Source organism: Leopardus geoffroyi, chromosome C1 (genome assembly GCF_018350155.1).
Source record: "Leopardus geoffroyi isolate Oge1 chromosome C1, O.geoffroyi_Oge1_pat1.0, whole genome shotgun sequence".
NCBI lineage: Eukaryota > Metazoa > Chordata > Mammalia > Carnivora > Felidae > Leopardus > Leopardus geoffroyi.
The window spans coordinates 20702884-20727857 of NC_059328.1; the positions used below are offsets into that span (position 1 = coordinate 20702884).

Consider the following 24974-nt stretch of genomic DNA (forward strand, 5'->3'; position numbering starts at 1 on the left):
AATAATAATAATAATAATAAAGTAAGAAAGAAAATGTGAGGCAGACCCAAAGCTAGCGGTCAGGAATTCATCTCCCAGGTCCCTCTTTCCACTAGTCCAAGCTGTTTCTCCAACCTGACCTCGCCATTTCTTTCTTGCTCAGCTATGACAGTCCCCCAGTGGGCTCCCCACCTCCAAAATGCCTCCACTGAACCTCCTCTGCCTAGTGCCACATTTGTCTTCTTCAGTGTCATTCTCGTGACACAATGTCCCTGCTCCAAAACCTGTAATGGCTCCCTACTGCTGCTGAGGTCTTTAGCCTGACATTCAAGAGCCTTCACAGCCAGCTCTGGCCCCCGCCAACCTCCTTCCTCGTTGTGGCCTCTTGTCTGGTCAGTGGAGCTAACTTCTTCCTCTCCTCTTTCCCCCTCCCCACAGTCTCCATACCACCCACACACTCACTCAGTTCTGGACAGATTCTGCCCCTTTGCTCAATCACACAGTGTCTCAGGCCCAGCCTGCTGCCCCCGCTCTGCCCTCAGGGCTGCCCCTGGGTCCAGCCACTCTCTGAACTCACCCTGATCAGGCCATGCTGGGGTATGCTGACTGCATCTCTGGCTCCAGGAAGCAGGCCTCTGCCCCTACTCTCCAGTTCAGCTCCATCCCTCGTCACTGGCCACTGCCCATATCCTCCCCCATTAACCCTTCTCTCCTTCTGTCCTCTAGACTTTTGGGAATAACACTCTCTTGTCACCCGGAGTCCTAGGGAGCCAGCACTATCCTCACAATTGACTCCTGGGTCAGATTCTTCTCTTTGAGCCTCAGTGTCCTCATCTACAAAAGGGGGACAGCAACACCTACACTTTGAGTGATTCTCATGAAGGAAAAACACCTTATAAACTGGAAGGTGCTTTTTCTACTAAAACCTGCTATACAAATAATACCAATAATAATCTCCATTTATAAGTTTACTTAACCCTGCAACCCTGGCCTTCCCCAAGCCCTTTCCCTGTTTCATTTTTCTCCTTGACACTCATCAACATCTAACACACCATGCATTTGACTTTATTTTGGTGTTAACTGTTTCACCCTCTAAATGTAAGCTCCTTGAGGGCAGGGGTTTTTCTCTACTTTGTTCTCTGCTGTGCGTCCTAGAAAAGTACCTGACACTAATGTGTGCACTAATGTGCACCTGGTAGTTGGGGAATGAATGAATGAATCGAGTGCTTACCGTGTGCCAGGCCCTGTGCTAATCCCTTCTCACAGATTGTCCCCTCTTAGGTGGGTACCGGCATTACTCCTCACTTTGAAAATGAGGCCTCAAGCAACTTGCTCTGATCGCAGGGTAGGAAGCAGCCTGGCTAGGATTTGCCTCCAGAGCCTGCCCTCTTGATCACTATGCTCTATTTCCTGTCCAGACGGGGGGTTATTTCTATTTCTATATTAGCTAAGCCTCTTGAATCTGTCACCCTCCCTATTTCCCTGGGGCTGTCACTCTCCCTAGGCCCCTGAGGCCACCAGTCCTCCCAACCCTCATTCTGACCTCTCTTAGCCATTTCCTCCACTTCTCAGCCCTAAACCATTCTTCTCATTCTCACCTCTGGGCCTTTGCTGATACTGTGGGCTATGCCTGGAATGGGCTGTCTCCCCATCGTTTTCAATTGTGCCCATTTCTCAAGATGACCTCTTCCAGTCTTCACTTGCTCCCTACCCTGAGCTCATACCTTGTTTACTGCCGGGGAAAACCACTGGGGGAGCATATACTGACTTGGTCCATTCCCTCATTGTTTCCTGAATTTGGAGGCCTTGCCCACTTCTGTCCCTCTCCTGGCAAGGTCTCCCCCTCCTTCCTCTGCTGGATCACTGCCCCCACCCTACAACATCTCTTAAGCAGGTTTATAGCTTTGTGATTTCACAGCCTGGCTTTTGAGTCTCTCAATCTCCAGCTCTACCCCTTACAAGCTGTGTTTCTCTGGGCATGTCACTACACCTCTTTGAACTTGTTTCCTATCTGCAAAACGGAGATAATACAAGTACCTGAGCTAATGTGCCTGGCACATAGTAAGCACTCAATAAATATCAGCCTGCTGTTACTTCTACAACATTTTATTGTGTCACTCAACTCCATTCTAAAAGCCTCAGCCTCTGCCTCCTCCCTGAATAGCCACCCCCAATATGAATAATGATAATAAGATTGCTAACATGTATTGACCACTTATTATCTGCAGTGAGTAGCAATATATTTGGTACCTAGCAGGTACTCAATATTGCTTACTGAATGAGTGAATTAACTAGTTTAATCCTCATAATACCCTGTGGGGGGTGGGAAACACTATTATGATACCATTTTACAGATAGGAAAATCAAGGCCCAGAGAGGGTAAGCAACTCGTCATGTTTGGGATTTAAACTCAAGCAGCCTGACTCCAAAAGTGAGATTCTCATTACCCTCCTCATCCTTACCGTTCCCATCCTGATCTGCTCCAATACCAGCCCCAGGGGTGGGACCCTTTCCTTCTCCAGAGATTGGCTCTCAGCATCTACGGATGGATGTTCACTGAGCCCCTGGTCCAGAGCACCCTTCACACTTTATCTCCTTTGAACCTCATAAAACCCTATAGAGTCAGTGCCATTTTTATTTCCCCTTGACAAGTGAGGAAACTGAGGCTTAGAAAGGAGTCAAGTAACTAAGGTTAGTTACATGGGTCCAAAGCTCAAACTCTTTTTGTCTGCATCATGCTTTGTGATGTTTTTCTCCTGTTGTCTTATACAACTATTGGTAACTGTTCAGACACATCTGCCTGGTTTTCCCAGACAGCAAGCTCTCTGAGGGCACAGTCTGAGGCCCACCTTAATTGTCCCCCCCAATCCTCCCCCCCCCACCCCCCGCCATGGCCAGCACTGCAGCCCAATCCAGGCTCCACCCAAGGCTTCCTAATTGTTGACCTGTGCCTTCCAGCCAGGCCCACCTGATGCTCTGACTGCTTCCCCCACAAAACAGGTCTTGATTTGTGGGATCTGTCTGCCTTAGCAGACTTGGGGTTGGCGAGGGTGGGACCAGATCTCCCTTTCAACTTAGACTAGAGACTCCCCAAAGATGCCACATCTCCAGGGAATTCAGGGCTCCCATCTCCCACCTACAGCATTAAGAGGGGAGGGGAGTATGGTAGTTCAGAACAAGGACTCTGGATCCCAGAGTTCCAAATGCAAAAGCTGTCCACCAGGTACTAGCTATGGGACCTCGGGCAAGTTACTTAACCTTTCAAAGTCTGTTTTCTTTTTTAAAAGTTTTTCTTATATTTATTTATTTTGAAAGAGAGAGAGAGAAAGAGAGCGCGCACATGTGCACAAGTGGGGGGTGGGCAGAGAGAAGGAGAGACAGAATCCCAAGTAGGCTCTGCATCATCAGCACAGAGCCTGATGCAGGGCTCGAACTGAGGAACCACGAGATCATGACTTGAGCCGAGATCAAGAGTTGGATGCTTAACCGACTGAGCCACCCAGGTGCCCCTCGAAGCCTGTTTTCTGATATATAAAACAAGGATGATCATCATAGGGCTGCTTTAACGATGAAATGAATATCCATTTATAAAGCTAGAAGAGTACCTGGAATATGGGAAATGCTATGTAAGTGTTTGCTAAATAAAAGTAGGGCTCCACCTAGCCATGGAAGGGCCCCCCTGGTATGGTACAGTGCAAGTGACAAAGCAAACCCCAGTTCCAAACAGACAACTGAAGACACACAGGGAAATGGAAACAGGTGGCAGAGACCTCATACCTCGGGAAGCCCCCTGTGGCAAGAACCCACTGCTCTCCCCACATCCTCCAAAGCCAGAGGACCCCATTTCCTGGCTCCATCAGTCTTCTGACCTAATCCCCCCTACCCTAATCCCCAAGCCACTTCCCTTCCCCTCCCCCCAACTGTTAACTCTTTCTACGCAGCCAGAGGGATGACAACCAGAACTCGGGCCCTGATTCTCTTAGTTGCTGTGTGACCTTGGGCAAGTCACTTAGCCTTTCTGGGCTTCATTTCCTCATCCCTACAAGGGAGGTCCATCCTAGAGATTAACTAATAACTGAAAACATGCTGTGGATGTGTTTGCAGGTGGGTGGACACGCCACGGTCCTATAGGCCTGACCACACAAATGTGTGTGCTCTTTGGGCACTGGAGTGGGGAAGGGGGCTGCCATTCAAAAAGCAGACCTCCACTTTGAAAGTTTCCTAAGCCAGTCTCTAAGTACTGCTTGGGTTGCATGCCAAGCTCGTAGGGAGCTCTAAACCACCACCCTCTGACATTAAAATATATTTACTGGGGCATAGGCAGGGGCCTTGGCCTCTCTTTACTTCACATGAAGCCCTGAGGCCAACCTGGGGAGAGAGGAGTAGGAGGCATCACAAGTGAGGAGTGTGGGGGTGGGGGTGGGGGGGCTTTTGGAGGAGAGCCAGGGAGAGTAGAGAAGACCCCGGGTTGAGAAGGGCAAAGACAAAAAGGAACATACCCCCAGGGCTCTCCCTCTCCCCCATAGCTGACTCAGCAATCACCTGGCCTGGCCTTCCACCCCTCCGAAAAGAAGAGGAGCCAGCAGCAGCAAGTTATGATAGACGATTACCGCCGTTAATTAATTAAAATAAACAGCAAATTAAATACAGCAAAATTAAAATAGTACAGGAAATTAATTCTCTACCAGCCCCACCTCACAGGTGAGATGCTTAAAGGGCCCTTTGCAGCTAGGATCCAGGGCAGCTGGGGGGTCACCAGAACCTGCCTTATACCACAACTCCTGGCAACCCCAAATATCAATGGTGGAGCCCACAGGCATTTACCTCCCTCCCCCCACCCAGATGGGCCTCCTGGCTCCTCGCCCCCAGGGGACTCCAAGCCCGGAGCCACATTCCGGAATTCCAGCCCTGCTCCTCCCTGAGTGGGCAGGAAGGGTCCTGACACCCCTTGGGCCAGGGATTGGGCACTGTGCCCTCCTGGGCACATGGCCCACATCTACCACTACAAGGGTCAGGGCAGGAGGGAAGAGGGACCTTGGCCTTCTCTCCTGGGTTACCTCTGGGGCTTGGAGTCTGATCCTGGCAAAGATGTCTCTTTTCCATGTTGAGCTCCTGGCCCCTCACTCAGAAGGCCCCAAATCTGTCTCTGGCGAACCCCTCATTTTGTTCCTTTCTTTTGCTCAGAATGCTCAGGAAGAAAGCACTGCTGAGGCCCAGAATTCTAGGCCAGATGATGCCCTGCAAAGTTGGCTAGACCAAACCCTAGGACATGATACCAGAATTCCCTCCTACTCAAGACTAATCACCTCATCACACAGATAGGGAAATTGACACCAAGGAGGGCACGGTATTTGTTTGAGGTCACCCAATGGCTTAGCAGCAGAACCTGGAGCACAGTCTCTAACGACCACATTCCGTGTCACCACCAACAAATCAGGTTTCTAGAGTGCGGCTCAACCCCATGCTGACCACCCCTTTGCCGGGCCGCTGGTCACCTGGCCCCTCCTCCGTAATCCCATCCCAAGACTCCCCAGTCTGTGTCCCACACAACAGCCAGATTAGACTCCTTGGTCTGCCCAAGGCCAACATGCGGCTATTGTCCACATGGTTCCCTTTATCGGAAGCCCCTCCCTCCACCTCTGCCTGCCCAAGTTCAACCAGCCTCTTTAGGGTCTGGCTCAATGCCAGCTCCTTCGTGAGCCTCCCAGAGCCCTGAAGGGTGCTGCCTCATCCTCCTTTAATCTTCCAGGGTGCTTCGCCTGCATCCCCACGTTCAGCCCTATCTTGTCTGCGTGAGTCGTGGTTACCAGGTGCTTGGGCTACCCAGAGCTGCAGATCACCTCACCTCTGGGCCCCAGTCCTGGCAGAGTACTCAGCACTCGGGAGGGGCTCAGTGCTCTTCATCCGATGTCCCCGTGCCCTACTGTCAATGACAACAATGGCTATCACTGATTGAACATTTACTACAAGCCCAGTTCCTGTACTGTCCCACTCTCACATGATGGACCCAGCTTAGAGGTTGTGTGACTTTCCTGAGGTCACGCAGGAAAGAATGGGGAATGCCACAGGTCCTTGCTCCTAAATGAGCCTCCTCTTCCATTCCACTTGCCTCTTCTAGATCAGACCACCATCATCTCCCATCTGTACCACGTAAGCCTCTCGACTAGCCTCCCTGCCTCCAGTCTCTTCCCACCTTACTTTGTCGCTAAAGACTTCCCATGACTCCTTGTGGCTCACTAGACAAAATCCAAATCTGTGATCACAGCAGCTAAACTCTGTGACATCTGGCTTCTGCCTTCTATGCAGCGTCTCTTCTCAACATCACCCCATTTGCCTACCATACCATACCTTGATTTATTTCCAGGCTTTGCATATGCTGTTCCCTCTGTGTGGAACACCTTCCCCATATGTTTCCTCTTGTGAATTCCTACACGTCCCTCAACATACAGGACCCAGGGTTACCTTAATATCTCATCAGGTGAGATAAGCAACAAACTGGTCACAAAACTGAGAGCTCTATGAGGGAAGGGCCTGTGTCCCCCGTGTCCCCAGTGCTTAGCCAATAATCCATGCTCAAATCAACATTTGTTGGACGGACGTTCCGTATATAAGTGTTGGCTCAACAGAGAAATGACAGAAGAGTACCAGGCCACAGCGTACAGGGCTGGAGGTGGAGGGGAAGGGACTGAGGCCAGGCAGGCCAAGGACGCGGTGGAGAACAGTGACAAATACTGTCAGGGGCTGCTCTGCGGCAGAGCTACACTCTTGGCAGAGGGAATGTTTGTGAGAGACAGAGGAAGGAAAGCGATGGTGTGAGGGAGGCTCTGAAAGTGTGTGCGCGCGCGCGCACGCATGTGAGAAAGTGGCGAGGATGCATGTCGGGGAGCGGGTGTGTGTGCTGCATTTGTGAATGAGTCTGTGAGAGAGAGGGTGGGGGATGTCAAGGAGCGCACGTATATGGGCCTGGGGGGGGGGGAGGGTCTGTGTGGGAAGGGGAGGGTGCCGGTGAAAGAAAGCCTGTGTGCTGGGTTCATGTGGGTCTGTGCGAGAAAAGGTGAGGGTGTGTGTCACAGGGCTGTGGGTGTAGGTGCTCGAGGTCGTGCATGTGTGCTTGGGGTGGCGGGGGGGAAGGTGACGGAGAAAGACAAGGAGCAAGAAGGGGCCATCTAAGGGGGGGTGAGTGAGAAACTCTGTGTGGGCATGGCGGGGGGGGGGGGCGGGGTGCTGTAAGCATGCGCAGGGGGAGACGGTGTGCCTGTGTGTGTCCAACAGGCAGGGTAAGGTAAGAGATGTCGCAGCTCTACTGAGGGTGTGGCTTCCATAGCCTCGGCCATGGGCCCTGTGCCAGAGGTGGGGGCTGGCCCTGGGCCCAGGGTGGGGGGCTCTGAGAGATTCCTCAGAGTTCTCCCTGGAGCCACAGGCGCCAGATTACTATGTCCCCAGGCAGGGAGGCCGAGGAGGCCCAGATGTGCGTGCTCCTTACATCTGTCCACAGCAAAACCTCTGGGCATTTATTTGTCTTTGTCTGTGTCCGGGTATGCACGCCTGTGCTTGTGTGCGCACTGCCGGCTGTGTGTCTGTGCCTGTCTTTGTCTCTGTATGTATCTGGGCCTTTGTCTCAGTGTGTGTGCCTGTTGGTCTATGCCTGTCCGCATGACTGTGTCTGGGTTTGTGTGTGTCTAAGTGTATCTGTGTCTACGGGGCACTGTGTGTCCTTGATCTGTGCCTGTCCAAGTAGGGCTGCCGGCGTTCCCCTGGACTGCCTGTTTGTAGCTGTGGGTCTATGTGGCCTTGGTGTGAGTGAGGGAATGTTGTGCTTTTGAGGCTGTGTGTCTAGATGTGAGTGTTTCCTTGTACCTCCGTGGGACTGTGCTGTGTGTTGTATTGTGGAAACGTTTATCTGTGCCTGTGGGATGTGCGTTGTAAGACCAAGGATACGTGTGTCTCTGTGCGTGTGTGTGTGTGTGTGTGTGTGTTGGGTGTGAGGGTGTGAGGGGTTTGTCACAGACTGGTGAGCAAGTTAATCTCAGACTCCGTGACACGTGGAATAAAATCACGCTCCCATAATGGGATCATTCGTCTTCCTGTCCAAGGAGAGAACCAACTCTTCACCCTCCGCCCTGGGGGAGCCAGTGGGGCCAGGGCCGGGCTCAGCCCCCATCCAGGCCCCCTCTGGCTCCAGTACCCCACCCCCACCCCTCCTCATCCGCACCAGGCCCATTCTGCCTCCAGAGTGCCCTGGTGCCCACTGCGGGCTGGGCTGGGCTCCAGGACATGTGACCCAGAGCCTTAGAGGCCTGTCCTGGGCCCCCCAGCCCCACCCACTACCAAGGAGAGCCCTGCCCCAAATGGGAGGGGGAATGCAGGAAGGAATCTTTGGGCCCCTCCTCCTCCCGGAGGGGAGGGATGAGCTGCAGGCCGGGCCGGGATTTTCCATCTCTCAGCAACAAGATTCCTGGTGAGCAGGCTGCGGGGTTTGGCAGGGCGCCTGCTGGAGACCCGCCCTCACCCGCCAGGACGCCTGGGTCCCCAGGGCCAGGCAGCAGTGGGTTCCCTGGGGAGCCAGGAGGGCCCCAGAACTTCAGCTTACTGCTGCCCAGGCCTGTGGGAAAGCCAGACACTTCCAGGCTCCCCCCCCCCCCAACCCCCAACCAAAGATGGCTCTCCAGGCCTCTAGGCGAACCATCACCCTTCCTCTGGCCTCCCCCTAGCCTCAGCCTTTGCTTCAGAAAACCGTTCAGCACCACCCACTCCCCACCTGAACCTTGGCACAGGCCCAGCCTGGGTTCTAGACCTCACCTCTGGGTTTGAGGGTTCCCAAGGCCAGGGCTGTGCTTCTCATCTCAGACTGGGGCTTCTGAGGACAGGGCCATGTGTCCTGCAGCTGTGAGATCCCTCTTGGACTTAATGCTCCTTCCTGATTGAGCGGACAGGCATCAAGAGAGGATTTCAAACTCAAGGCTGGGGAAACTGAGGCACTGAAGCTCTCTGCCCTACCCTACCCCTATGAATCAGAGGCCAAATGCAGTAGTCTGGAGACACAAGATCCTAATTTTGTCCAACAGCAGTGGCTGCCACTCTCTTCCCTATAGGGGGTACAATGTCAGGAGGGGCTGAGCATCAGTTGGAGGGTAAGGGGAACGAGAAGGTGGATTCCCTAACCCCCCAGCCTTGGATGTGCAGCTGGAGAGCAGGTTTGGTAAGAGATTAAGGTCGAGGAGGAGGAGAAGTGAGTTGCTCCAAGATTTATGAGCCTAATTCTTCTCCCTTAAATTCCCCTCCAAGCCCCCAGCCCCAGCCTGGTCCCTCCAGGGTCATGCTGTGGCCCCAGGCCAATGTCAGGGCCCTAACCCATCGATCAGCTGTTGCTAGGGAGTTTCCACCCCAATGGGTTCTAAAGGGAGGGGCTCAACTGACACTAGGGACCCAGATTGGTTGGGAGGGGGCATGGCCCTAAAGAGGCAGCCAACAGCCCCCTACACCCTCCCAGTTGCTGGGGGCTCACAGACTCCAGGGAAGAAGCAAAGGCTGGTGGGTGGGGCCCAGGAGGAGGTAGCCTCCCAGCCAAGGCACCACACCCAGCCCCGCCCTTTCAACAGGCCAGGAGACCTGGGATCCCTTGGGGCCCTACAGCTCACTGGGTGTGTGACCTTGGGCGGTTGCTGCTCTCCAGGCCTCAGCCTCCACACCGCACAATGCAGGAAGTGGCTCACATATCCCAGGTGTCCCCTCTTCAGCTCAGTTCCCTCAACACTTAGCCCTGCCCTCTCTCTAGTCCAAAATCTGGGCCACATGGGGTGAGTATGGGGCAGCTACCTGGAGGAATCCCTGAAAGCCGTTCAAGTCACAGCTGAGAAGCTTATGGTGATCACCCCTCCACCAGGCATCCGTTTTCCAGAAGAGTGAAACTGAGGCCTTGAAAAAGGGTCTGAGTCTGGACCAAGAGTTCTACTGAAGTGTTACTGATGGGGTGGTTACGGGCATGGTCTCGGGACAGGAAGACCTGAATTAAAATTCCAGCTGTGCCAGAAACTATGTTAAGTCCCTTGCCTTCTTGCAGCCTCAGTTTCCTCATCTGCAAAGTGCGTAACGGTGCCTCCCTCCTTGAACTGTTGAGTGGAAATGAAAAGATGCACCTCAGGGTTTGGTGCAGTGTAGCAAAAGCTTGAACAATGGTTAACTATCATGATTGCGGTAATACTAGCAGAAACCCAAGCAGTCAGAGGGTAGGGGAGGAGGGGTCCCAATCTGGCTGGAGGATGGCTCGTCCTCCAGCCAGTTTGGGACCCCGAGGGCCTCAGCTCTGGAGGGCCAGCCAAATTCCTCGCAGCCCCCAGCTGCCTCCCCTATTTGTTAAAGGCCTCTCATTAGTGAGCCTGGGCACCTGCCCCTCCACACGTAATAAGCCTCATTAGTATCTTAGCCCCAAGCTCTGCGCCCAGAGTCTATGTGTGTGCACACGCATGAGGGTGGGGGGCTGCAACAGGCCACCAGCCAGGAGACAGCATCCTCGCCAACCACACCCCCTGCCTGTCATCAGCAGGGCCCGTCACCACCCAGCTTGTCACCTGCCTGCCTCGCACCCGCACCACCTGTCACCCACCCAGCTCGTCACCCACCCAGCCCATCACCTGCACCACCTGTCACCCACCCAGCCTGTCACCGAAGCTGCCTGACAGGCATCTGGGTGGGGGACAGAAGATGGGGAGAAGACCACAGGGGTGTGGAGCTGGGGGCCCCAGAGACCCTGTAGGACCCCCACTTCAGCTCGGCATCCTGCAGCATCGCCATGGCAACCTCTCAGCCGCAACCACTTTCCCAAACATCCCCCGCCCACCCCACCCCCCAGGCCCTGCTCTTAGCTGAGCTGAAGCTGAGAAGAGCCTGAGTGACAGCAGAATGGGGCAGGAAGGAGGGGTTCATCAGCTGGCTGGCCTTGGCCATCCTTCCCTCTCTGGACTCGGTTACTCCATCTGCAAAATGGAGGAGCCAGAATGGGTAAGGCCCCTGTAGAGCAGGACAGCCATCTCCAGCCTGGATTGGCTGAGCCAGCTGCTAGTTAACCTGTGAGGGCTAGGGGGTGGGACAAAAGGACAGGGCTTTCTGGGTTCTTCCACGGGCCGGCCCAGAGAGGCTGGGCCTCTGGCCCAAGCTCACACAGCAAAAGAGGAGGAGCAGGCTGGAAGGGAGAGGGGCTCTGCCACAAGACTGCCAGCTGGAGACGCCACAGTGGGTGACCCAAGGTGACCGGGGGCTGAGCCGGCCCCCACCTCTGAGCTGCATTATTTATAATACCCGGAGCTTGGAGCTGAGCAACAGCTGGGGCGCTGCCCCTCCAGGGGGCACATGCCACAGTGGAATGGAGAAGACCAGGTGCCTCCTCAGGGAAGACCCCTGGGGTCCCTGGCGCCCTCCACAGCTGGCTGGGGCAGAGGCTGAGGTGGCAAAGGGGCAGCAGCTCCATCCTTTCCCTCCCTGCCCCCTCTCCCCTCCACTCCTCCAGGCAGGCAGCGATAGGATTACTTCTGCATGACTGCCCGCTCCACGGGGTTCCAGAGACCCTCCTGCCTGCAGCAATCTTTAAAATTCCTCCAGCCCAACCTCGCTCCCTTTCTCCCCGCAGTGAATGCTCCGGCGTCTACCGCAGTGTGCCCGCCACTGCCACCACCAAGCAGGCTGGGGGCCAGGTCCCTGGCACCTATGGGCGGAGGTGGTCCAGTCCTCAGAGTGTATATAGTCCAGCGTCTCTCAGAACCCTGAGGCCCAGGCCCTGGCCCATCCCCTCCGACCCCCAGTGCTGGTCCAGCCCCACAGAGCATGGCTCAAGCTGGGAATCAGGCTTTCTAGTTGCACCAAGGCGGATGGGCACATGCGTGCAAACACACCTGATGGGTCTTGGCATGTCTGCCCACGTCCTCTGCTGCCAGAACCTAGTTGCCCCCACCTCTGCTCTGACCCCCCTTCTACCTCACCAATCCCCTGCTACCCCTGGGGTGGGCAGACAGCTGGGCCAGGCCAGAGTCTGTGGCTCCCCAGGGCAAAGAGGCAGGCAGGAGATCGATCCACTGAATTTTTTAAGGCTCTAATGGAGCCTGCATCCCAGGACTTGGGGCCTGGGACGCAGGCAATGTCTTGGGGACCCCTCCCTCAGTATTGCAGTTGCTTCCTCTTACAGGTCTTGGGGGTCGGGGGAAACTTTCTATGAGCCTTTCCCCAGCAAGAGAAGAGGCATGAGGGGCCCCTGGGAAAGACATGGGATGTTGTGGGGGGGGGGGGGCTGTGAGCAATACCCAGAGCCCCCCCCCCAAGTCTCCCCAGCCCTAATGCAGGCAGAAGCAGCTCAGCCTCTAAATCACTCCCCTCACGCTGCCCTCTGAGGCGGATTCTGTGCATCTGTAATTAGGGGGTGGAACAGATGGTGGAGATTCCGTTTAAAATCATGCATCTAGTAAAGTAACCTTCACTGTCGGAACTGACTCCCAGGGAGACCAAGCCCCGAAGCCAGATCTGGGGGGGGGGGGCAATGAAGGTGGGGGGGCAGGGAGTATGTCAAGCCAACACCTCACCCATCTCTCCCCCTGAAGCCCCAGGCCCAATGTCCCTCTCAGGTAAGCCAAGGTGGGGGGTTGGCAAGCACCTGAGATTGTGCAGGCTGGGGGTAAATCCCCCTGCACCCCCCCCCCCAACATATATACCGGATCCAGGGCAAAGCTGGGTACTCAGAGTTCTTGGCTGTGAGACCAGGGTGACCAGGTGCCAAGAGCCCCCAAAGAGGCCCCAAGCCCCCAAAGCCCAGGCCAAGGTGTCCAGAGCCCAGGGTCTCGGGTGGGGCAGCTTTGAACCAGATGTACAGGCTCACTGTCCAGGAATGAAAGGCCTGGGGCAGTGAGGGAGGCGGAGGTGCCTCCCCAGGCAGAGGAGGCCCCGGGAAGTTGAAGGAGGGGGGTGCTGGACAGCAGAGGAGGGAGAGCGCACAAGAGTGAGCAAGGGTGTGTGCAGGGCTGACTGAAGCTGTCTGGGAGGGTGTCTGGGGGAGGGGGCCCCCCAGAGCAGAGGTTGCGGGGGGAGCCGTGATGGAGAGTGCTGGGGGCGGGGCATGTTTGGGGCTGGGAGTGAGGGCTGCAGAGCAACTGAGGTGGGGTATGCGACAGGGCAGGGAAGAGCCGCTTGTGGGCTCTGGGGGGGTGAATGGGCTGTCACCAAGCTGCTGCTATGTGTGCCTGGAGAGGTGTAGGGCTGTCCCTGGGCCCCTGGATGGCTGAGGAAAGGACTGGAGCTGGGGCTTACTGGGGATATACAGAGGACTGCCTGTTGGGGTGCTGGGTCTATGGGGAGTATGCGTGTATGTGCATGCCTGCGAAGGTACGAGAAGCTGGGGGGACATCATCTGTTTTGAAGTATACTAGAACTCAAGCCATGTCTGCGCGTCTGAGGTAAATGGTGTGGCTGCAGGGAGCGTCCTTGTGTGTTGAGTGGGCAGTGTGCGTATATGTGATGTGGGTGGGGGGAAGTTGTGTGTTTGGAAAGGTGTAGGGATTGGATTGGTGTGTTTGGGGAGGTGCTGGGCTGCAGGTGGGGGAAACATTAGGGCTGCAAGGAGTCTGTGTATGTGTCCGGTGAGGTGTTGCTGCTCTGAGAGTTTGAGGAAGCCGAAGGTATTAGGGCTGCAGCAGGGTTCTGGGGGAATCTGGGCAGGTGCCAGTTTAAAGAGGGAGTTGCTAAGTGTGTGGGTGTTGGGTCTTGGGTGTTTGGGGGTACGCTGGGGATCATAACAACCTGGGTTTGGGTTCACTGCTAGGGCTGTATCTATGTGTCTCTGTGGGGAGGTGGGTGGCAGTTGTGTGTTGGGGGGCATGACGGGGCTGTGTGTGTATATGGGGCAGCTGGATGTCAGAAAAGTAGATTATGTGGAGAGGTGGTATGTTTGTGGAAGTGTTGGGGCTGTGTTATAGGTGGGGCAGTTGTGTATTCAGGGGCGTTGGAGCTGTGAGTAAGGGAGGGGCAGCTGTATATTCAGGTGTTGGGGGCTATAGTTGGGTCCCTGTGCTCAGACACGTGATGGGGCTGCGGGAGGACAGGTGTCCCTCCGGGGAGATGATGGGCAGAGTCCTAACCTCTGCTCAGAACTGCCTGCGAGAACCCCTCTTCTGGGGGCGGGGATGCCTGCCCACCCCCAGACCTTGTGCGGGGGTGTGGAGAACAGAGTCGGGGTACGGGGCGGGGGGGTTGTCCATCTGTCTCAGCCTGTGCCCAGGCCAGAGGAGCAGAGCCGCCTCCTCGCTCCCTGGGGGGCAGCAGCGGATCTCAACCCACCCATCTGCCTTCAGATGGTTGAGGCAGGAGCCTCCACAAAGCTGCCTGGAGGGCATCACTGTGTTTGAAGAGGCACAGGCTGGGGGGTGGGGGGAACTGCACAGCAAACAGTCCTCATGGAGGCTCCTTTGAAAACCACTGACGCCAGGAGAGAGGAAGAGGGAGGACAGGGGCGGGTATGTCTGTCCTTGTGCGTCTGTGTGGGTCAGTGCCCAACTGTGAGCCTTGGAGCCCCTTTGCATGTGTTCATGCTGATGGCCTCTGTTCAAGCGGCATCCTGGCCTTGGAAAACAGCCCTCCAGCCCTGGCTGCAAGCTCACAGCCTCACACAGGCAGCTACCCCTGTGCACACTGCCTACACCCCCCTACACCCCCGCACCTTCACATCTGCATAACACTGCACCCTCACATACATGTAGCTCACCCCCAGGGCCCTATACCCTCACGTACAAGTGCTACAAGTCCCTACACCCACTAGGTACACTCCTACTCTGCGAAACCAGGTTTCGCACCTGTCACATATACATACATGCGCATGTACATACCTGCCAAGTAGCTATCACACATACACCCACAGAGTCCACGCACCTTGGATCTCCCCGTCGCACCCACATCTCCCACCTCTACACGCGCTCCTCTCTCACACACACAACAGATACTTGCCATCTTGTACCTATACACATGTGCCCGTGTGTGTGTACGTGCACACACCCACCCTGACCAACTTTCAGATAGCTCTTTGACACCACCCAACCCACCAGCCAACTCCCTAGGAAGACTCCCAGCGGCTGAGAGGGCCGCCAGCCTCCCCACCCTGCCAGCTGGGAAGGACGGGGAGGGCATACCACCCCCCCACCCAGACACCTGCGAACACTGATCTTCACCTCCAGAAAGAGCCCTCCCTCTGCTCCGGTATGAGTGCCACTGTATACGGGTGAGAGTGTGACTGCGTGTGTGTGCGTGTCAATGTCCTGACATCCCATGACGAGGCATGTGTGTCACTGCCTATATGGGTAAGGAAGCACAGGCATGAATTCCCCAGTTATGTTTCTGAGACGTGGGGTGAGTGCAAGGGTGAGATTCATATGTCACAAAGTGTGTGTGTGTGTGTGTGCGCGTGTGTGTACAGATATGAGTATGGGGGTGCATTTACACAAGAAGATGCACACCCAGTGAGTGGTGAGTGTGATGTTTTCTGACACAAGAGGGGTGTCCACCCTGGAATAGAGGTCAGAGCTGGGGAAACTGCTCCAGCAACTCCTTCCCCCACAAAAACAGCAGGGAGGAGGGGGTCTCTGCGCGCTTCGCTCTTTCTTGTTCTCTCTCTTTCTCTCTGACCTCTTTAGCAGCTGGAAACTGAGCCGGGGGTGGAAGGAATGGAGACTTGGCTGGCCCAAGGGTTTGGGGAGGGAAGCAGGAGAAAACACCTTCCAGATTCTCATCAAATCCCTGTTTGTGGTCTGTAGCCTCAAGCCTCTCCGCCTCTCCCCTCTCTCTTTCTCTCCGTCTGGGTTTCCCCCTTTCTTTATCTCTTCCTGTCTCTCATTCTCTCCCCATGTCTCTCCTCCTCCTATCTCAGTCACCTCATCTCCCTTCTGGTATCTCTGTGTCTCCACGTCTCAGTCTCTCTGTCTGTCTGTCTCTCCCCAGGCCCTTCCATTTTTCAGACTCCTCCTCTCTCTGCCAGCACCTCTGTCTGTCCGTCTCTCCCTGTCCTGGTCCATCTGTCCGTCTCTCTCCGTCTGCCTGTGCGTGGGTGTCTCTGTCCATCTGTTCCACCACCCATCTGTCTGGTTGTCTGTGTTAGTCCTTCTAAGGGTGCCCACTCGCTTCCCAAGGTACCCTCCCCCAGGTCAGCAAAGGCCTCTCCTGGCTCAGGGGTGGGGAGGGGATGCAGAGCTGCAGCTTCTGGAAGCTTCAGTAGCAGCTGGGCTGAGCTGGGAGTTCGGGGCTAGCCAGCTGCAGAAGCAGCCCCTCCTCTGGGCTCCCAGGCCAAGGACCCCAGAGCAGAAAGGGGAGAGAAAGCGGGGCCTCACTGCAGCTGAGTGTGTGTATGTGTATGTAAGGGGGGAGGCAGAGGGCCTCACTTTACCCTCACTTCACCAACCCCTCTACCAAAGCGGGGCCAGGCAGGAGAGGGATCCTCAGTGCCCACCTTTCTTGTCCTCTAGCCAATGGCAGAGATGCTGGGATCCAGGAAGGAGGGGTTGGGGGGGTGCTAGGTCTTGGGAGAAGGAGGGGCTAAGAGCCACAGCTTCTTGTCAGCTGGGTGGGGGGGGGGGGTCCTTCCCTCCTCTCTTCCAGGCAGTCCCTGGGGATGGTTCTAGTTCTGGTCTCAGCTCTAGGCATGCAGGGCTGCACAGGCAATTCTCACTGGCTCCCACAGGGGTTATTCCCACCTCCCAGCTTCTCTAGAGCCTTTGACCCATAGGGATATAGGGGGAATATAGCAGTATCTCCCCCTCCTCAAGTGGAGGTTGGTTCTAGACATGTGGGCACTGTGATCCTGTCTAGGCACTGGCCATCCTGAGAGGCCCCGGGAAGCTCACTACCATTGCCAGACCAGCACCTCATCCTTTCTCTCTCTCTCGCTCTCTCTCTCTCTCTCTCTCTCTCTCTCTCTCACACACACACAGTGCACCCCAGCATTCCTGGCCTGCACCCCCACACCTCCACTTGGTAACTCAGAGGACTTAAGAGGGACAGTGACAGGCTCCCAGAGTACCTCCAGATCACGGTCAGGAGCTAGAAGTGACATCCATCCCTCAGGACCCTCCTAGTTGGCTCTGTGCCCCCTACTCCCTCTCCAAGAATAGTCCAAATCCCACAGGCTCACAGGGGATGGGGAAACTGAGGAAGGGAGGGGAGAACACAGTTATTCCTCCTGAGACCTTGGCATGGAATCCTAGGGAAAGAAAGGGACGCTGACCTACCCCAAGCAAAGTCCATATTGGCTGCTCCCTCCGCATAGCCCTACCGCTGGGCCAGGGCCAGAGGCTGGCTCCCTCCCTCTAGAGCTCTCCTTGCCCCCGGCTGGGCCCCCTCCCTCTCTGAGCTTCTGAGCAGTCCTCCCTGCCCTCTCCCTCCCAGCTCTGGCTCTCTCATCCTCAGCTCTTGGAAGCCTGACTCACTGTTTCCCCTCCTCTCTCCCCTCCCTCCCTCTCTCTCCCGGCAGCGGCGCCTCCCCCTCCCCTGGGGGGCCTCTGGCCACAAGGGTGCCCGCCTGCTCCTCTCTCCGGGCTCCAGTCCCCCACTGCACCCAGGAGGCCCCCTGCAGCTGTTCCTATTCTCTAACTACAGAGTGGTAGAGTGCAAAGAGCCTAGGTCCCAGGCCTGGCACTGCTGAGTATTTGTGACCCTGGGCAAATGGCTCCCTTCTCTAGACTTGGTTTTCTCCTGTCAAACAAGGTTGGGGGAGGGGGTCCAACTGGATGATGCCCCTGACGTCTCTAGAACCCTAATGGTCCCTGCCTTTAAAACCCCACGTGCCTCCTGGCCTAGAGTGTGTGCACAACCTGTGGGGCATTGTACCTGCCTCAGGCCCCGCCCCCAGGTCCAAAGAATAGCTCTGCTCTGTTCCCAGACATTTGGAAAAGGCAGAGAGGAGCCGCTGCCCTGGGCACGACCATTAGTCAAGTGACCCCTGGAATCCCCCTGTCTCCCTATTCTCCCTCCTCCTGTGAGAGTCTTTCCCTCTCTTCCTATTCCACCTGTCCTCCTCCCTCTTCCCAGAGACATTTGCTTGTCTCTCCTCCAAAAACAACGCCTCATCATTTCAGGCTGTAGGGTCGGGAACAGCACGTGCCTAGGCCTTCTTGGTCCCCTGGGCCCCACCTCCAGGGGCTGTGATACTGGCTCTTCTCCTTGCCTGTTTGCTCTCTCACCCCCTCATCGCTGGCTTCTGTCACCATCTTTCCCTATCTCCACCTGGCATGTGGCTGTCCGGGTCTCTCTTCTCCCTCCACTCCCCTCCCCCAGCTCTCTCCCTGGGGCGGGGGGGGGGGGGTGGGGGTGGGGGAGCACATGCTGGCATTAGCAACAATGTTATCCTTCCTCCCTCCTGCAGTCCCCATCCTGGCTTCGCCCTCTCCAGAGCTGTCCCAAGAGACCCAGGGGACCCAGAGACAGAGCGGGGCTCCATCCCATACTAGTGAGTCTGCTTGACCTCACTCAACCAGACCAGAAGAGTCTGGTCATCTGGTATGAAGGCATGGCATGGCACCCCCTGGTCTAGGGTGACTGGCATGAGACGCAGAGCTCTATATTCCACAAACAAACAAAAAAGTTGGCCTGGGGGTGGGACATCGGGGGTTTGGAGGGAAATAAGGGAGATCAGGTTTGCCTGGAGAAAGCCCCTATCCAACTGGGAACAGAAGCAAGTGGAGGGAGTGGCTCAAAGTCAATGCTCTAGACTGATCTGAGAACCAGCAATGTCCCTCTAGGGCTCTGCGAATCCACAGCAGCAGCAACCCCCCCCCCCCTCCTTCCCACAAGTTGCCAGCCAGGGACACTTGGCCCCTCCAGCCTGCAGAATAGCCACAACCTCAGGTGGAGATCCCATCCCTTAATCTCCTGTAGGGTCCAAGGCCAACCTCCCAACAGTATACCTCCACTTAGCTCAGCAGGGCGTCCAGAAGCCTCCCTGCCAAGATCTAAGCAGGTGGAATGGGGGAAACAGCCCCCCAACTCCCAAGCCCCCTCATCCAAGTCCCAGTCAAGGGCTGGGAAGCAATGCAAAATAATCATGGACCACACATACTGCCAAACTGAGATGCAGCGCTGTCCATCCACAGCACCTGGGGGTGTGGGGCTCCCTGCCCCCCGACCCTGTTCCAGACCCCCCAGCCCAGCAACCGTAATAAACAGCAAGCTCTTTTTCTTTATGACACCAAATTTCTCCAAGCCCAACAGCTCCTTCCATCACTACCTCAGCCATAGATCACATTAAAAACTCACAGAGGGCAACTTAAACACATCACATTTGTTTCTCTCTATATTATTTCAAAAGTAACGGCATTAAAAATGGATTTTACTACAGAAAATAAATATCAGCACGTGGGCCCGGAGCCCAGGCAGGAGGAGGGAGCCCACCAGGAGAATGTCCCCGAGGGCTTGGGCACAGCTTAGGCACTGACCAAGGAGGTGACTGTGAGGCCAGACAACACCCTGGGGAATAGAGGGGATGTTTGGGGAGGGGGCGACACCTGCCCACCCCACACCCGCCCCAGTGCCAGACCAAGAGAAACAAGAGTCACTGGTTTGGACTGGGGCCCGCTGGTCCCCCTAAGCTCATACCCTCACGGATCTCTGTAACCTCTGAAGGGTAAGAGCTCTGGGGCAAGAAGTTCACCAGTCTCTGGGGGTTATTCCAACTATTGACACAGCAGGAGAAAAAAAATGAATTCAACTTACTATCCAGTTTGATTTTCCATTGCTATAAAAATAAATATACATCTGCTCAAAGGAAGGAGATGGCAAGCAGCGTGCACATGCCACCTGGGGGGTCCCCCCACAGCTCACCACCACAACCCAGCCTCCAAGCCAAGGGTGGGGGGGATGGACAGACTGGTAATCTTTCACTTAAAAGCCCCAGCTCACACAGTTACACACACACACACACACACACACACACACACACACACACACACACACACACGGGGCCACAAGGAACAGGAACAAGCCAACAATAGAAACACCCCAAATACTCCTGGCAGGACTCTGCCCAGGCCCGGGCACATGCCCCCGCCCCGCCAGCAGCAGCAGCAGCAGCAGCAGCGGACAAAATGTGGCCACCCTGACCCGGAGGCAAAGCTTGTCCTCACACCCTGAGCTCTGCCCAGGGAGCTGGGGCCAAGTCCCGCCTGACACCAACTGGTCCGGCGGGAAACGCCTGCCCAGCCAGACAGGCACAGGCCCCCCAAGGGTCCCTCCTTGTGCTCAGGGACCAGGCTGGTGCAGCCTGGCCCTGCCTCCCAGGGTGACGCCTGGGCCCAAATTCAGCTGGCCCTGCCAGTCAGGCACTGGTGCAGAACCGAGGGCACCAGGCTCAGCCCCTCCCAGCCCAGCCCCAGGGCCCCCAAGCTAGGAGGGAGGGGGGACTCCCCACCCCTCCACATCTGGCCCTGGCCCCCAGGGTCTGCGGTAGAGAATTCCCGCCCCCGCTTCTCTCTCTCTCTCTTTCTCTCTCCCTCCTCCCGCTCTGTGCCCGCTGCCCGCCTCAGGGACAGCCCCAGCTCCCGCCTCCGGCCAGCAAGGCCCACATCCTTCCTCCCTCAGCTGGCCCCTTTGCCTGGCAGGAGGCTGGGGGGGTCAGGCTGCTAGGGAACCCCTCCAGCTCCCATCAGTCCTCATCCCCAGCCCCCAAACTCTGGGTTGCTGTCCCTTTTCCTGTAGAACAGGAAACAAGGTTATTTCCTAGACTCAGAGCCAGCCCCCTGCCCCTCTGGCTCTGCCCGGGGACCAGGACCCAGCAGGAGAAGGCGCACTCAGCCAAAAGGCACAGGGATTCAGCAATTCACCCCCAGCTTCGGGCCCAGGGGGCTGACAGCTGTCACTCAGCACCCCACCCCCTGGGGAAGAGGGGGCCCGATTCAATCAGAGCCCCAGAGGAAACGCATTGATAGGCGATTATTTATTTATTTATGCAAAAGTGAGCCGACTTTGTTCGCCAGGTAACCGGGCATGCGGCCCAACCCCTCCGGCCCTGGCCACCCCCAAATCCCTCCTCCGCCCCACACCCCCTCCGGGTCATTAGGTCCCCGCCCCTCAACTCCCAGAGCACCAGCGGAACCTTGGGATTTGGGGGTTGGAGGGGAGGGGCTCCTCCCTCCGCAGTCTCCCCCTTTCCCAGCGCCGTTCCTAAAATCCAGCCTTGTTCTCCGCTCCCACGGTCCCCCCTTCATTCCCCCCCCCCCCCCACATTCTCAGCAAGCTGGAGAGCAAATTGCAGTTTTAAATCCAAAGACCGAGGGAGGAGGAAGGAGGAGGGGGCGCGCGGCAGCGCTGGGCGCGCACCTCGCCCCCGAGCCGGGGGAGCTGCGGGGCGGCCAGGAAACCCGAGAACCCCCCCTCCCCACCCCCCCTTCTCGTCCACCTCCCCCTCCCCCTTCCCGGCGCTGCCTGCCAGGCTTCGAGCCGAGCCCAGCCGAGCCGCGGGCCCCGGTGGAAACAAAGACCGATCGCACCGCGGGCACCGCAGCCACTGGGTCCCGCGGACCGGACCGGGGCGCGCGGAGGGGGCGCGGGCCCCCCCCCGGTGCGCTGCACAAAAGAGCCCGGCCGGCCGGTCCCCAGCGGGGTCTAGGGCTGGGGAGGAGGCGCCACTCACCGGAGTGCTGGGCTGCCGGCTCCGTGGGTCCGAGCCAGGCGAGGGGCTTTGGGGGGCGTCTGTCTTCCGGCGGCGGCAGCGACGCGGGAGCCCGGCTGCTGGGGAGAGGAGTCGTGGAGGAGCCCTGAGCCGCCCGCCGTTGCTGACAGCATGGCTCGCGTCTCGGCTCACATTCTCCGCCGCTAACTCCGCTGGACACGGCCCCCGCTCCCGCGGCGCCCCCCCCACCTCGATCACTCCTTCGCTCTCTGTGCCCCCCTCGCTCCCCCCGCCGCGCACACACTCTCACAGCCCTGGACACCCCCGCCCCCACCCCCCCATTGCAAACCTGGGAGGGAACGCGCCCCGCGTAGTCCTCCTCCTGCTCCTCCTCCTCCGCCCTCCTCCCTCCCGCTCTCTGGCTGTCTGTCTGTCTCTCTGACTGTCTCTATCTCTCGCTCTCTCTGCCTTTCTCTGCTTTCCGAGCTGGGTGGGAAAAGGAAATGAGGACAGAAAGCAGACGCTGGCTTTGGGTGGTGGTAGCTGGATTCCCTCTCTCCCTCCCTCCTCCTCCTCCCCTCCCTCCTCCTGCCTTCTGCTCTCTCCGCTGCGAGCGGGGCTGAGCGCAGCCTGGCGGGTGGCTCGCTCTGCCCGCCCGCCCGCCCGCCCGCCTGTCTGTCTGTCTGGTCTGCCTCGCTCGCTCCCTCCCTCCGTCTCTCGCCCTCGCCCTGCCTGCCTGCCTCTCTCCGTCTCCGCCGCCGCCGCCGCTGCCTCTGCGAGCTCGCCTTACCTTCGCCGCTCACCATCCGGAACCCCAGGGGGGAGCGCGCGCGCGGCACGCCGGGACTTGTAGTCCCCACCCCGGCCGCTCGGCGAGCGGGGCGGGCGGGGCCGCGCCGGCTGCTCCGACGGCGCGGCCCTGGGCCCGCGGGGACAGAGCGCGGGCCCTTCTGGCGGGGGTGCGTCCTCGTTTACCAAGGGTGCTGGTTCTCCCCAAGGATTAGGGATGTTTCCCACGTTCCTTGTTCTCCGCGGGAGGCTCTGGCTCGAGCGAAGGTTGCGGGTGGGAGCGAAGGGGCGGGGTCTGAGAATGGAATGAGTCGAATAGGGAATCAAGGGATTAGCCAAAGGGCCTGCGACTTTCTGGGGCGCCCCAATTAAATGATAGACGGAAAAGAGAGAGGGGAGGACTCGCTTTCTGAGTCTGGGGACGTTCTTCGTCTCTGAAAAGGTTTCCTATTGAGTAAAGCACAACGGTTTTTGACGGGAGGGCTGCTCCAGAAACCTCAAAGCCCACCACTGCTTCCTCCTCATTCAGGGACCCCCGTCCCAAACTCTGAGCTCTGGGTTTAGCCCCTCCACCTCCTAGTTTTCCTAGAAGTCCAAGGGCGGCCAGGGCACCAAAGTCCTGGATAATCAACAAATGGCACCCCTCCCCCCTTCCTGAATTCTACTGAGCGTTTTGGTTTTTTCAGGAAGCAAGATTCGCATTCAACAGTTCAGAACTCCTGCTGCGGCCAGGGGGCTGGGTTCAGCACTTTCACCTACCTCCTCTTCAGGTCACATCTGTTATCCAGCCCCTAGCTCTGGGCCCCCTGCCTGGCCTATCCCCACAGATGGGAATGTGCCCTGCCTGGGCCTGGTTACCAAGGGGAAGTAGCTGGACAGCCCAGGAAGGAAAACTGCTGCTGCTGTTGCCATTTACTGGACACAGCAGGACCCTTCAGTCCCAAAAGGACCTGGTGAAATGGTGCTGTTACCATTTCCACTTTAGGGATGAGGGCAGTGAGGCTCGGGTCCCCTCATTTGGAACTGGTAGAGCCCAGGCAGACCAGGCAGGAATTGTCTGATCCCAAAGCCTACTTCTTAATCTCTGGGCCATGACAGGGAGTTGTGACTCCCAGGTCTCTGTCTGACCTTCATTCCCAGCATCTGTGTATCCTCCCTCGGTACTTTAATTCAACACATGTTAACTGAGATATGCAGGGCTCACAGGGGACACCAAAATGAATAATGCAGGATCACTGTCCTGTCCTCAGTATCTACCAACATCAGCCCTGACTGGTACTCTGCTAGTCCCATTTCATCTGTGTGTCTGACATTCCTTTGCCCTGTGTCTGCTGGCTTTGTCTGTCTTGCTCCATGTCTGAAGTTCCTCCAGCAGTGCCTTTGTCCTTGGCCCACCTGTTTCTGACTCCTCCTTTGGCCCTGCCGTGTGATGGCCAGCGTGTGACAAAGGCAGGTGGTGACATTTCACCAACTGTAGCTCCCTGTCACCACCTTCCCTACACCTCTTTAGGACAGTCTGAAACCCCCAGAGGGCAAAAGAAGGGGTTCTGGGGGCCACTCTCTATTGGCCCTTTGATGGGGGAGGGCGGGGAGGGCAACGGCAATGAGACAGACCTAGGACTCTAAACAGTGCACCTATTGATCTGGCATCATGGGGCTGGCGTGGCCAGCTGGAGAGGCCCCCATTTGGGAGCAGCTCCTCTTTGCAGGCAAGCCTTGGGTTCAAAGATTTATTCATTGAATGGGAAGTATTATAAGGTCAGATATTAATGAAAGCAGTGGTTTAAGTTGTTAGGGGCTCTTTGCAGGTCCAAAGCCTGATTCTAAAGTTATCACAAGTAGATAAGGCTTTTTTGCATCTTGCTCTAACTGGTCCCCCATGGGAGCAACTTTAGCATTGGGAGGGTGGAAGAGGCTCAGGTTTCCCTTTCTTTTACACCTGCCGCCCCCCCCCCGCCCCCACCATCCTTACTCACTAGGCTTTGCCACAGAGCTGAAGATCCCACCCTGTCTGAATCAAGTGTTGGGAGGAAGTTGGGTGGGGTAGTACCGGATGGTTTAGGGGAGATGAGAAACCCCAGGTAGATTGAGATGAAGAGGAATTCGCGAAAGACATGAGAGGTTTAATGACGAGGTGCAGAGGGGAAGATCAGCTGGGCAGGCCATGGCAGAGAGGAATTGAAGTTATGTTGTGTCTCCAAGCATGCACCTTCCACCCCAGGCTGCTTCAGGCTGTCCCCTCCCCAGAGAGGGTGAGTACTATTAGCACCTAAGGTATTGAATATCACTGGAAACCAAGCATTACCAGGTTTTCCAGTCATTTGGAGGCTGGTGTTTCTCTTGCAGCTTCTCTAAATCTCGTGCGGTGTTGGGGGGGTGGGGGTGGGGGGGGTCTTCTCAGACAAACTCAAACTGATTCTTCCCGTGGGCTGCTGCTGCCACCTAGTGTCTAATCTCCATGCCTGCTCCAGTAGCGGCAGTCTAAAAGGGGCTACCCAGTCCTCTGAAATAGTGTCATGGTCACTACTGGCTGGGCAGGGGAGCTGTAAGCTCCCCCCTCCCCCCCCCCCCCCCCGCAAGAAGCCAG

At 56.9% G+C, this 24974-nt stretch overlaps 1 protein-coding gene across 12 annotated transcripts in view; it reads right to left on the bottom strand.

Annotated features, from left to right (window-relative positions):
• AHDC1 (AT-hook DNA binding motif containing 1) overlaps positions 1–22421 on the bottom strand; it is a 64230-nt gene extending 41809 nt beyond the window's left edge. For 2 of the 12 annotated variants that reach the window (XM_045476239.1, XM_045476248.1), the window contains exons 1-2: positions 21948–22240; positions 21620–21714 (exon numbers count right to left, since the gene is read on the bottom strand). The gene's annotated coding sequence lies outside the window, so the exon portion shown is untranslated. The other 10 variants (XM_045476243.1, XM_045476244.1, XM_045476246.1 and 7 more) reach the window with 9 other exon arrangements.
• Positions 22422–24974: the final 2553 nt, after the last annotated feature.